A 12,946-nucleotide genomic window follows, 5' to 3' on the forward strand; every position below is an offset into this window, starting at 1 on the left:
AAACAAACCATGTGCCTGTGGTGTGTATGTATGGGGGAGAGACTTGAGGAAGTAAGTCCTTAGGGGTGTTTCAACACCTAGCACATTGAACCAACTGGTTCGGGAGTGTTGGCTGAAAGCTTATTTTAAAGAGTTGCCCCCTTACAGAGCACTTAGCCTAAGAACACAAATAAGCCCTGAATTGACAAGAAACAAAAGGGATCAATGAATAAAAGTCTCACGGATGCAAGCAAAGTGAGTATTCTAGGACATGATAAAGGTCTGAAAGCCAGTGAAGGAATGAACCTAAGTTGCTATGCATGAAACCACCATAAAACCAGGGACATGACTTCCACAAGAATGACTCATTTTCTCTTGGCATTTCATTCATCATTCTCTTGTTCCAGTACTTGCTTAGGGACAAGAAAGCTTTAAGTTTGGTGTTGTGATGCCAGGGCATTTTGGCCAGTTTCACTGACCTTTTCTTTACTGTTTTAAGGTAGTTTCATGCATTTTCTTAGAAAATAAGCTAGTTTTGGGTAGATATTTACTTACATCTTGATTCAAGCATACATTGTGCACTTTACATGATTTCATGAGAATTTTGCATGAATTATATCATAAATTAGAGGATGCATGTCTCATGATTTGGATTAGAACTTTGATGCACTTTATTGCTTGATTTCAGGACAAAGGAAGCAAGGAAGAACCACGTTAGCAGCCACGTTAGTCTAACTAACGTGACTACTAACGTGGAATGGGAGCTAGCTCGCAACGTTAATGAGAAAAGTAATCACCAATAACGCCCTCGAAGCCATCATAACCCACGTTAAGAGTCACGTTAACTAAGTTAACGTGAACTCTAACGTGGAAGAAAGAAAATGGAGCCAACATTAGTGACACTTACTTTTGTCACCAACGTTGGACCAAGCTCATAAGTGGCCATATTAAGAGCCACGTTAACTTAGTTAACGTGGACTCTAACGTTAAGAAGCAAAAGAGAAGCCAACGTTAGTGACATTCACCTTTGTCACAAACGTTGGCCAAGCCTCCATAAGCCACGTTAACTCCCACGTTAACTTAGTTAACGTGGAAGCTAACGTGGAGAGAGCAATTGATAGCCAATGTTAGTGACACTTACCTTTGTCACTAACGTTGGGGTGAACCACCAAGAGCCACCATGAGCAACGTTAACTCCCACGTTAACTTAGTTAATGTGGAAGCTAACGTGGATAAAGAGATGATGAGCCAACATTAGTGACACTCACCTTTGTCACTAACGTTGGAGATGGCTAGCATGACTATGTTAGAAGCCACGTTAACTTAGTTAACATGGACTCTAACGTGGGAAATAGGGGCACATTGGAACGTTAGTGACAAAGGTAAGTGTCACTAACGTTCTCGAAGGATTGGCATTACTACGTTAGAAGCCACGTTAACCTAGTTAACATGGATGCTAACGTAGGGACAAGGGAGGACTCTTCACGTTATTGGGAAAGGTAAGTCCCAATAACGTGTGCGAAGGACCAAGAGGCAAAGTTAGTGGTCACGTTAGTGCCACTAACGTTGAAGTCAACGTGATCATATTTGGGTTAGGAACGTTAGTGAAAAAGGTGATTGTCACTAACGTTCTCGAACCCACACTTTCACTTAACGTTGACACCACTAACGTCCTGAGTCAAAGTCCCTGCCTACTTCACCTTTTCTCTCTGCAAGCAAAGCTAAGCCCAATGAAAAGGATAACTGCTTCAAACTCAAGATTCAGAGGCCCATACCCAAGACTTGAAGAGCCAACTAGAAGATCGGAAGAGTAGTATATATAGGAGTAGCTTTGAATTAGTTTAGGAGAGTTGGAAACTTTAGGGAGCCTTTGGCATAGAACTACTCTCTGTATTTTACTTTCTCTGCACTTCTAGTTTTACTTTCATCATGTATTCTCCATCTTGGTTTTTATTTTCCAGAGCTATGAACAACTAAACCCCTTTCATTGGGTTAGGGAGCTCTGTTGTAATTTGATGGATCAATATTAGTTTTCATTCTCCTTCTTCTATCTTTTCTCTTGATTTTACTAGAAAGCTTTCGATCTTCATCCAATTGGGTAGTTATCTTGGAAAAGAAGCTATTCATACTTGGATCTCTTCTGAACCTTGAAAGAGGAATGAAGAGATCATGCTAGAAATGCTTTCTCATGCTGGACCAAATTGGATTTGGATGGATATGTGACTGTAATCCTACCAACATTTGATTTGGGAAATGCATGTGGTATAATCGGTGACCATACTTCATTTCTTCTCATGAGCAATTGACCAAGGAATTGGCTATTGATCAAGATTTGAGAGATTGAATTACCAAGAAATTGGAATTCGATCACTTAAGATTGCCAAGGAGATCAATGAATGCATTGATTGAGGAAGAGATGAAAATGAACTTGATCCGAAGAATGCAACATCTCCTGAGCCCAATGAACTCCCCATTTCTGATCTTACCCATTCTCTTTAATTTCTGCCATTTACTTTTATGAGCAATTACCCCATTCCCGTTTAAGATTCTGCAATTTACTTTCCACCATTTACATTCAGCTATTTATTTCTAGTATTTACTGTTTCTGCTATTTACTTTTCCGCCATTTAATTTTCTGCAAATCTCAAATCAAATTCTGGTTCGCTCAACTAGAACATTCCTCTAATTAAAGTTGCTTGATCAATCAATCTCTGTGGGATTCAACCTCACTCTATTGTGAGTTTTTACCTGAGGACAATTTCGGTACACTTGCTGAAGAAAATTTGTTGAGAAACAAGTTTCCGTGAGCATCAACCATCCATCCCTTCATTCAAGTGGGTAAATCTCTCATCTCTATCCTTAATTAGCTCACTTGAATATGTTTTGCTTGAAACAGATGATCAGCTTAGAGCTCTTTGTGGCTATAAGAGCAAGCGGGAGATGGTCAGTTGTAGGAATTGTCATGCAAGGTTCAATATGGTTGCATGCTCTAAATTGAATTACAAAGGTTGGTATAAAGCTCAACTGAATGGGTCTAGGAAGTTGTTTGGCCGCTTTAGTGAGAATTCAGATTGCTTGCTACCCAGATGGAATCATGATGATCAACAAGAAGACGGGTGTAAAAGTAAAGTCTGGGACCCCGGAATTCAGTCTGGAAATCAACACTCTTGGGGCCTTGTCACTTGCTTTAACTTGCTTGAAGGCTTTCTGCGCCTAGTTTGGGATCCCGGAGGTTTTTGGAAGTACAAACACTGGTGGAGATTCCTAGATGAGTTCAAGCACAAGCCACCATAACAAAGGACCTACCAAATGTCCAACTTAAGGACTTTACTAAAAGTGCTAGGTGGGAGACAACCCACCATGGTATGATCGTTTCTTTTTCAATTTTATTTCGTGTTGTTTGTTTTTATTTTATATTATTTTCATTGAACCTGGAATTACTCATAACATCCATATCATTTTGCATTCTGAATACTGCATTAAAAAAAATCGCACGCGACGCGTCCGCGTCACAACTGCATTAGGAAGAAAAGAAAAGTGAACAGAGAGTCACGCGAGAGCGTGGCTGGAGGCGTGCCTTTGGCACAAATAGCCCCACGCGACCGCGTCATGTGGAAAAAATGCCTCCCATGCATCCGCGTCACCCACGCGAACGCGTGGCTCTGTGAAATCGACGTAAACAGGTGTATGGCAGAGAGTTGTGATGGAGTGGGGCTGGAGCCATGCTAAAAGCACAAGCCCTACCAGGCGAACGCGTGCCCCACGCGTTCGCGTCATTTTTAAAAGAAAGGCCATTCACGCGATTGCATCAACCACGCGATCGCGTCACCTAGTTTTTTGGCAATATGCATTTACAACAGAGAGTTGCGGGAACGCGAGGCTGCCCTCGCGCCAATCGCACAAATCAGGCCACGCGATCGCGTGACCCACGCGTCCGCGTCACCTGACCTTATCGTGCACCACGCGACCGCGTCACTCACGAGTCCGCGTCGCCTGCGCCGCACAACTCATCCAAATCAGCGCTAATTATTTTCTCTTTTCTTCTCTAATCCTAATTTCTTCTGTCTTTTCTTCTTTTTTTCTTACTTTATTTCTTCCACTTCTCATTCCTTTTCACCTTCATTCTATTTTACTTAATTTATTTTCATATTTCATTCATTGCATTTTAATTTTGTGCATATTTTTATTTTTTTTTTCTAAATTTATTATTTTACCATTGGTGTTAAATGTTCTTATTCAACTGTTGCATCTTTTCTTGAATTATTTTGGTGCTTAGTGACTTGTTTTACACTGTGGGATGATATTAATTATCTGCCAATGCCAATCTTTTATGATACTAGCACTTCATTTGCATTGACATGAACTTATATTGATATTTTCATTACCCACACTCCTCCCCTTTGTTGCAATTTCTACACCACTGATATGCCATGTGCTTCTATTATTTTCTCACGAACATGTTGAAGCTTCCATGTAAATGAGACCCTTATCATCTGGCATTAATACTCATATTTTATTTATTTTCTATCTTTTAGGTTACTTTTCTTCTTTTTCTCTTCTTTCAGGCTGGCCACCGAAGACGGAAAAAGGGAGAAACTTCTAAAAGGGGAGACAAACAAGTCCATCTGCACAATCCTTGAAGAAAAGCATCAGTTGGAACAACCCGTCCACCTGCACATCTCAGCATGCACCGAGGACTGTGCAATCTTTAAGTGTGGGGAGGTCGATACCGATCTCCATGGGTTAGTTATTTTCTTCTCAACACCAATATTTTATTTGGTACATTTTTACATTTGCATGTTTCACTGCATGATTGTTTGATTTTATGCATTTTAGCCACTGCTTGGTTAAAATAATAAGTTTCTTTTTAAGATCCTATTTTTGAAAAATTTAACTAATTTAAAATCAAAATTTTTTGTGTAAAACTTGTTTGAAGTTGTATTTGGAACATGGTTTTTGAGCCAAAGAACACACAACCTGTGAGATTTTGAGCTTATTTACATGGTTACATTATTTAACCATAAATTTTTATTCTTGTGTGTTTTCTTCTCTATAATTGCAATCTTTGCTTTGTTCCATTCTATATGTCCATTATTTAGTGTATTTACATGCTTGCATATGATTGAGGCCATTATTTGTTATTAGCTCACTTATCCCAAATAAGCCCACCTTTTACATCACCCTTGTTAGCCACTTTGATCTTTTTAACCCCCTTCTATTTCATAACCACATTACTAGCCTTAAGCAGAAAAACAAAATAAAAATCCCAAGTTGAATCCTTGGTTAGCTTAAGATAGATACTGTGTATAATTTAAGTGTGGGGAATTTTATGGGAACATGGGATGATATGAAAAAGTAGGGAATTAAACTGAATAAGTTATTTAAAAATTTGGAAAGCATGCTCATATGAAATCAAAATAATTAAATTACCATGTTGATGAGCGGATAATTTATACGCTTTTTGGCATTGTTTTTAGTATGTTTTTAGTATATTTTAATTAGTTTTTATTATATTTTTATTAGTTTTTAAATAAAAATCACTCTTCTGGACTTTACTATGAGTTTGTGTATTTTTCTGTGATTTCAGGTATTTTCTGGCTGAAATTGAGGGACCTGAGCAAAAATCTAATTCAGAGGCTGAAAAAGGACTGTAGATGCTGTTGGATTCTGACCTCCCTATACTCAAAGTGGATTTTCTGGAGCAATAGAAGCCCAATTGGCGCGCTCTTAATTGCATTGAAAAGTAGACATCTTGGGCTTTCCAGCAATATATAATAGTCCATACTTTGCTCGAGATTTGATGGCCCAAACAGGCGTTCCAAGTCAGCTCAAGAATTCTGGCGTTTAACTCCAAAACTGGCACAAAAGTTGGAGTTAAACGCCCAAATTGGCACAAAAGCTGGCGTTTAACTCCAAGAAAAGTCTCTACACGAAAATGCTTCAATGCTAAGCCCAAGCATACACCAAGTGGGCCCGGAAGAAGATTTATGCATTAATTACCTATTTCTGTAACCCTAGGCTACTAGTTTTCTATAAATAGGACCCTTTGCTATTGTATTTTCATCTTTTACTCACACTTGATACACTTGATATACTTTCATAGATCTTTTCACGTTTGGGGGCTGGCCTCACGGCCATGCCTGAACTTTGTTCTTATGTATTTTCAACGGTGGAGTTTCTACACACCATAGATTAAGGTGTGGAGCTCTGCTGTTCCTCATGAATTAATGCAATTACTACTGTTTTTCTATTCAATTCACGCCTACTTCTTCTCTAAGATATCACTTGTTCTTCAACTTGATGAATGTGATGATCCGTGACACTCATCATCATTCTCACCTATGAATGTGTGCCTGACAACCACCTCCGTTCTACCTTCGATTGAGTGTGTATCTCTTGGATTCCTTAATCAGAATCTTCGTGGTATAAGCTAGAATCCATTGGCGGCCATTCTTGAGAATCCAAAAAGTCTAAACCTTGTCTGTGGTATTCCGAGTAGGATTCAAGGATTGAATGACTATGACGAGCTTCAAACTCGCAAGTGTTGGGCGTTAGTGACAGACGCAAAAGAATCACTGGATTCTATTCCGACATGATCGAGAACCGACAGATGATTAGCCGTGCTGTGACAGAGTGCGTTGAACATTTTCACTGAGAGGACGGGATGTAGCCATTGACAACAGTGATGCCCAATATACAGCTTGCCATGGAAAGGAGTATGAATGATTGGAAGAAGGCAATAGGAAAGTAGAGGTTCAAGGGGAACAAAGCATCTTCATACGCTTATCTGAAATCCACCAATGAATTACATAAGTATCTCTATCTTTATTTTATGTTTTATTCATATTTTAATTATCAATCCTCCATCACCAATTAAATCTGCCTGACTGAGATTTACAAGATGACCATAGCTTGCTTCAAGCCGACAATCTCCGTGGGATCGACCCTTACTCACGTAAGGTTTATTACTTGGACGACCCAGTGCACTTGCTGGTTAGTTGTGCAGAATTGTGACAAAGTGTGATTCACGTTTAAGAGCTCCAGGTCCTTTGGCGCCATTGTTGATGATCACAATTTCGCCTACCAAGTTTTTGGCACCGTTGCCGGGGATTGTTCGAGTTTGGACAACTGACGGTTCATCTTGTTGCTTAGATTAGGTATTTTTCAGAATTTTTAAGAATGAATTCTAGAGTTTCAAGGTGATGTTCTTATCATCACAAAAGCTGATTGATTCTCATCAATTTAGCTGCTGAATGTAATGTCCTGCTGAAGCTTGGCCAAACATGTCTAATGTTTTTAGACTGAAGCTTTAGACTAGCATTGCATGATTCCTGGAATTCTTATTAAAATTTTTGAATCCCTTTATTTTCTTTTCCATATAAGTTTCGAAAATCACAAAAAAATTTTATAAAATCATAAAAATCAAAAATATTTTATGTTTCTTATTTGAGTCTATTGTCTAATTTTTAAGTTTGGTGTGAATTGCATGACTTTCTTCTTCTTGCATTTTTCGAATTTATACATATTGTTCTTCATTAATCTTTAAGTTGTTCTTGATGATTTCATTGCTCTGATCTTTAAATTCTCTTGTTTAGTGTGTTTTGTTGTTTTTTATATGCATTTTAACATTGTTATAGTCCTTAGTATACAAACATTTAAGTTTGGTGTCTTGCATGCATTGTTTACTTGATCTTAGTTGCATTTTTATTATTTCTCATCATCAAAAATTCAAAAAATATTTTTAAACTATGTCTTTTCAAGTCAATAATACAGAGAATTGAAGATTCAGAACATTCAACAGAGGAATCAAACAGAAAAAGCTGGGCATGCAAAACGCCCAGTAAAGAAGGAAAACTGGCGTTTAACGCCCAAAAAGGTAGAGATTTGGGCGTTAAACGCCAGAATGGGCACCATTCTGGGAGTTTAACGCCAGGATGACACTAGAGGGAAGATTTTGTTTTTAATTCACTTTTTTTCAAGTTTTCATAATTTTTCAAAATTAAATCTTTTTCAAATCATATCTTTTCAATCATATCTCTTTCAAAATCAATTTCTTTCCATTTTATATTTATTTTTACTATTTTCAAAATCCTTGCTTTAATTCAAGATTTACTTCAAAAATTTTCAAGTTGTTACTTGCCTATTAAGAAATGATCAAATTTTAAATTTTAGAATCATATCTTTTAATTTCTTGATAGTCAAGTAATCAACTTTAATTTCAAAAATTTTTCTTTTTCTAAATTGATTTTCAATTATATCTTTTCAAACATATCTTTTCAATCACATCTTTTTCAAAATTAATTTTTTCAATCATATCTTTTTCTAATTTCAAAATCTTTTTCAAAAATCACTTTATTTCTTTCCCAATCTTAGTTTTTGAAAATCTCAATCAAATTTTCAAATTTCTTTTTAAAATCTTTTAATTAATTTCAAAAATTTTTTCCCTTCTTCTCACATCCTTCTATTTAAGGGACTAACACTCCTCCTCAAGGTGCAATTCGAACTCTATCCCTCTTGATAAGTTCGAATTCTCTCATCTCTATCCCCTCCTTCTATTCTTCTTTTCCTCTGACACCTCAAGGAATCTCTATACTATGACATAGAGGATTCCATAATTTCTTGTTCACTTCTCTTTCATATGAGCAGGAACAAAGATAAAGGCATACTTGTTCAAGCTGATCCTGAACCTGAAAGGATCTTGAAGAGAAAGCTAAGAGAAGCTAAAGAACAATTCTCTTTAGAGGGCCTAACAGAACTCTTCAAAGAAGAAGAAACCATGGCAGCCGAAAACAACAACAATGCTAACAATGCAAGGAAGGTGCTTGGTGACTTTACTGCACCTACTCTTGATTTCTATGGGAGAAGCATCTCAATCCCTACCATTAGAGCAAACAACTTTGAGCTTAAGCCTCAATTAGTTTCTCTAATGCAACAGAATTACAAGTTTCATGGACTTCCATTAGAAGATCCTCATCAGTTCTTAGCTGAGTTCTTGCAAATCTGTGACATTGTCAAGACCAATGGGGTTGACCCTGAAGTCTACAGACTTATGCTTTTTCCTTTTGCTATAAGAGACAGAGCTAGGACATGGTTGGATTCACAACCTAAAGAAAGCCTAAACTCCTGGGAAAAGCTAGTCAACGCCTTCTTGGCAAAGTTCTTTCCACCTCAAAAATTGAGTAAGATTCGAGTGGAAGTCCAAACCTTTAGACAGAAGGATGGTGAGTCCCTCTATGAAGCTTGGGAGAGATACAAGCAATTGATCAGAAGGTGCCCTTCTGACATGCTTTCAGAATGGAGCATCATAGGAATCTTCTATGATGGTCTGTCTGAACTATCCAAGATGTCATTGGATAGCTCTGCTGGAGGATCTCTTCATCTGAAGAAGACGCCTACAGAAGCTCAAGAACTCATTGAAATGGTTGCAAATAACCAATTCATGTACACTTCTGAAAGGAATCCTGTGAATAATGGGACAGCTCAGAAGAAAGGAGTTCTTGAGATTGATACTCTGAATGCCATATTGGCTCAGAATAAAATATTGACCCAACAAGTCAATATGATTACTCAGAGTCTGTCTGGAATGCAAGCAGCAATAGGCAATACTAAGGAAGCTTCCTCTGAAGAAGAAGCTTATGATCCTGAGAACCCAGCAATGGAAGAGGTGAATTACATGGGAGAACCCTATGGAAACACCTATAATCCTTCATGGAAAAATCATCCAAATCTCTCATAGAAGGATCAACAGAGACCTCAACAAGGTTTCAACAACAATAATGGTAGAAGAAACAGGTTTAGCAATAGCAAGCCTTTTCCATCATCTTCTCAGCAACAAACAGAGAATTCTAAGTAGAGCCACTCTGACTTAGCAACCATTGTCTCTGATTTAATCAAGACCACTCAAAGTTTCATGACTGAAACAAGGTCCTCCATTAGAAATTTGGAGGCACAATTGGGTCAGCTGAGTAAGAAAATTACTGAACTCCCTCCTAGCACTCTCCCAAGCAATACAGAAGAGAATCCAAAAAGAGAGTACAAGGCCATAACCACATCTCACATGGCCGAACATGGAGAGGAGGAAGAGGCAGTGATTCCCACTGAGGAAGACCTCAATGGACACCCACTGACCTCCATGGAGTTCCCTAATGAGGAACCATGGGAATCTGAGGCTCAGACTGAGACCATAGAGATTCCATTAAATTTACTTTTGCCATTCATGAGCTTTGATGAGTATTCTTCCTCTGAAGAGGATGAAGATGTCACTGAAGAGCAAGTTGCTAAGTACCTTGGAGCAATCATGAAGCTAAATGCCAAGTTATTTGGTAATGAGACTTGGGAGAATGAACCTTCATTGCTCATCAAAGAACCGGATGACTTAACTAAGCAGAGATTACCTCAAAAGAGACAGGACCCTGGAAAGTTCTCAATCCCTTGTACCATAGGCACCATGACCTTTGAGAAGGCTCTATGTGAGCTAGGGTCAAGCATAAACCTTATGCCTCTCTCTGTAATGGAGAAGCTAGGGATCATTGAGGTACAAGCTGCAAGGATCTCACTAGAGATGGCAGACAATTCAAAGAAACAGGCTTATGGACTGTTAGAGGATGTCTTAGTAAAGGTTGAAGACCATTACATCCCTGCTGATTTCATAATCCTAGAAACTGGGAAGTGTATGGATGAATCCATCATCCTTGGCAGACCCTTCCTAACCACAGCAAAGGCTGTGATTGATGTTACAGAGGAGAATTGATCATTCAAGTGAATGAAGACTCCCTTATGTTTAAAGCTCAAGGATATCCCTCTGTAACCATGGAGAGGAAGCATGAAGAGCTTCTCTCAATACAGAGTCAAATAAAGCCCCCACAGTCAAACTCTAAGTTTGGTGTTGGGAAGCCACAACCAAACTTTAAGTTTGGTGTTGAACCCCCACATTCAAACTCTAAGTTTGGTGTTGGGAGGTTCCAACATTACTCTGAACATCTGTGAGGCTCCATGAGAGCCACTGTCAAGCTATTGACATTAAAGAAGCGCTTGTTGAGAGGCAACCCAATTTTTATTTATCTATATTAAATTTCTATTTTCTATTGTTATTTTATATTCTCTGTAGGTTGATGATCATGTGAAGTCACAAAAATAATTGAAAATGAAGAAACAGAGAGAAAAACAGAATAAAAAATAGAACACCCTGGAGGAGATAGTTACTGGCGTTTAAACGCCAGTAAAGGTAGCAGGATGGGCGTTAAACGCCCAATCTGGCACCATTCTGGGCATTTAACGCCAGAAATGGGCACCAGACTGGTGTTTAACGCCAGGAATGGGCAAGAAGCTGGCGTTAAACGCCAGAAATGGTCAGCAGCCTGGCGTTTAACGCCAGGATTGGCAGAAAGGGGCGTTTTGCACGCCACTTGGTGCAGGGATGAGATATCCTTGACACCTCAGGATCTGTGGACCCCACAAGATCCCCACCTACCCCACCACTCTCTTTCTTCTTTACCCATTCACCAATCACCTCAATACCTCTTCCCCAAAAACCCCTCACCTATCAAATCCCACCATTCTCTTCACCACTCACATCCATCCTTCATAAAACCCCACCTACCTCACCATCCAAATTCAAACCAATTTCCCTCCCAAACCCACCCATAATGGCCGAACCACACACCCCTCTCACTCCTATATAAACCCATCTTCACTCCTTCATTTTCGCACAACCTAAACACCACTTCTCCCCCTTGGCCGAAACACAAAGCCCATTCCATCTCCTCTATTTCTTCTTCTTCTACTCTCTTCTTTATTCTTTTGCTCGAGGACGAGCAACCTTCTAAGTTTGGTGTGGTAACAGCTAAAGCTTTTTGTTTTTTCATAACCATTTATGGCACCAAAGGCCGGAGAAACCTCTAGAAAGAGGAAAGGAAAGGCAAAAGCTTCCACCTCCGAGTCATGGGAGATGGAGAGATTCCTCTCAAGGGTGCATCAAGACCACTTCTATGAAGTTGTGGACAAAAAGAAGGTGATCCCCGAGGTCCCTTTTAAGCTCAAAAAAGACGAATATCCGGAGATTCGACATGAGATTCTAAGAAGAGGTTAGGAAGTTCTCACCAACCCCATTCAACAAGTCAGAATCTTAATGGTTCAAGAGTTCTATAACAATGCATGGATCACCAAGAACCATGATCAAAGTGTGAACCCGGACCCTAAGAATTGGCTTACAATGGTTCGGGGGAATTACTTAGATTTTAGTCCGGAAAATGTAAGGTTGGCATTCAATTTGCCCATGATGTAAGGAGATGCACACCCCTACATTAGAAGGGTCAACTTTGGTCAAAGGTTGGACCAATTCCTCATGGACATATGTGAAGAGGGCGCTCAATGGAAGAGAGATTCAAGAGGGAAGCCGGTTCAACTAAGAAGGCATGACCTCAAGCCCGTGGCTAGGGGATGGTTGGAGTTCATCCAACGCTCAATCATTCCCACTAGCAACCGGTCCGAAGCTACTATAGACCGGGCTATCATGATACATAGCATCATGATTGGAGAGGAAGTGGAAGTTCATGAGGTTATATCCCAAGAACTCTACAAAGTGGCGGACAAGTCCTCTCCTTTGGCAAGGTTAGCCTTTCCTCATCTCATTTGTCACCTTTGCAATTCGGTTGGAATTGACATAGAGGGAGACATCCTCATTGATGAGGACAAGCCCATCACTAAGAAAAGGATGGAGCAAACAAGAGAACCTCATCAAGAGCATGAGGAAATTCCTCATCATGAAATTCCTGAGATACCTCAAGGGATGCATCTTCCTCCAAAAAACTATTGGGAGCAAATCAATACCTCCCTAGGAGAATTGAGTTCCAACATGGAACAACTAAGGGTGGAGCACCAAGAGCATTCCATCCTCCTCCATGAAATCAGAAAAGATCAAAGAACCATGAGAGAGGAGCAACAAAGGCAAAGAAGAGACATTGAGGAG

At 39.3% G+C, this 12,946-nt stretch overlaps 1 non-coding gene across 1 annotated transcript; it reads right to left on the bottom strand.

The window, feature by feature from the left end:
- Window positions 1–9,161: 9,161 nt before the first annotated feature.
- On the bottom strand, window positions 9,162–9,264 carry LOC112768882 (small nucleolar RNA R71). The gene has a single exon (XR_003186261.1). It is a non-coding gene; the product is annotated as a small nucleolar RNA R71 (small nucleolar RNA).
- Between the last annotated feature and the right edge of the window lie 3,682 nt (window positions 9,265–12,946).

Source organism: Arachis hypogaea, chromosome 17, assembly GCF_003086295.3.
Source record: "Arachis hypogaea cultivar Tifrunner chromosome 17, arahy.Tifrunner.gnm2.J5K5, whole genome shotgun sequence".
Classification (NCBI taxonomy): Eukaryota; Viridiplantae; Streptophyta; class Magnoliopsida; order Fabales; family Fabaceae; genus Arachis; species Arachis hypogaea.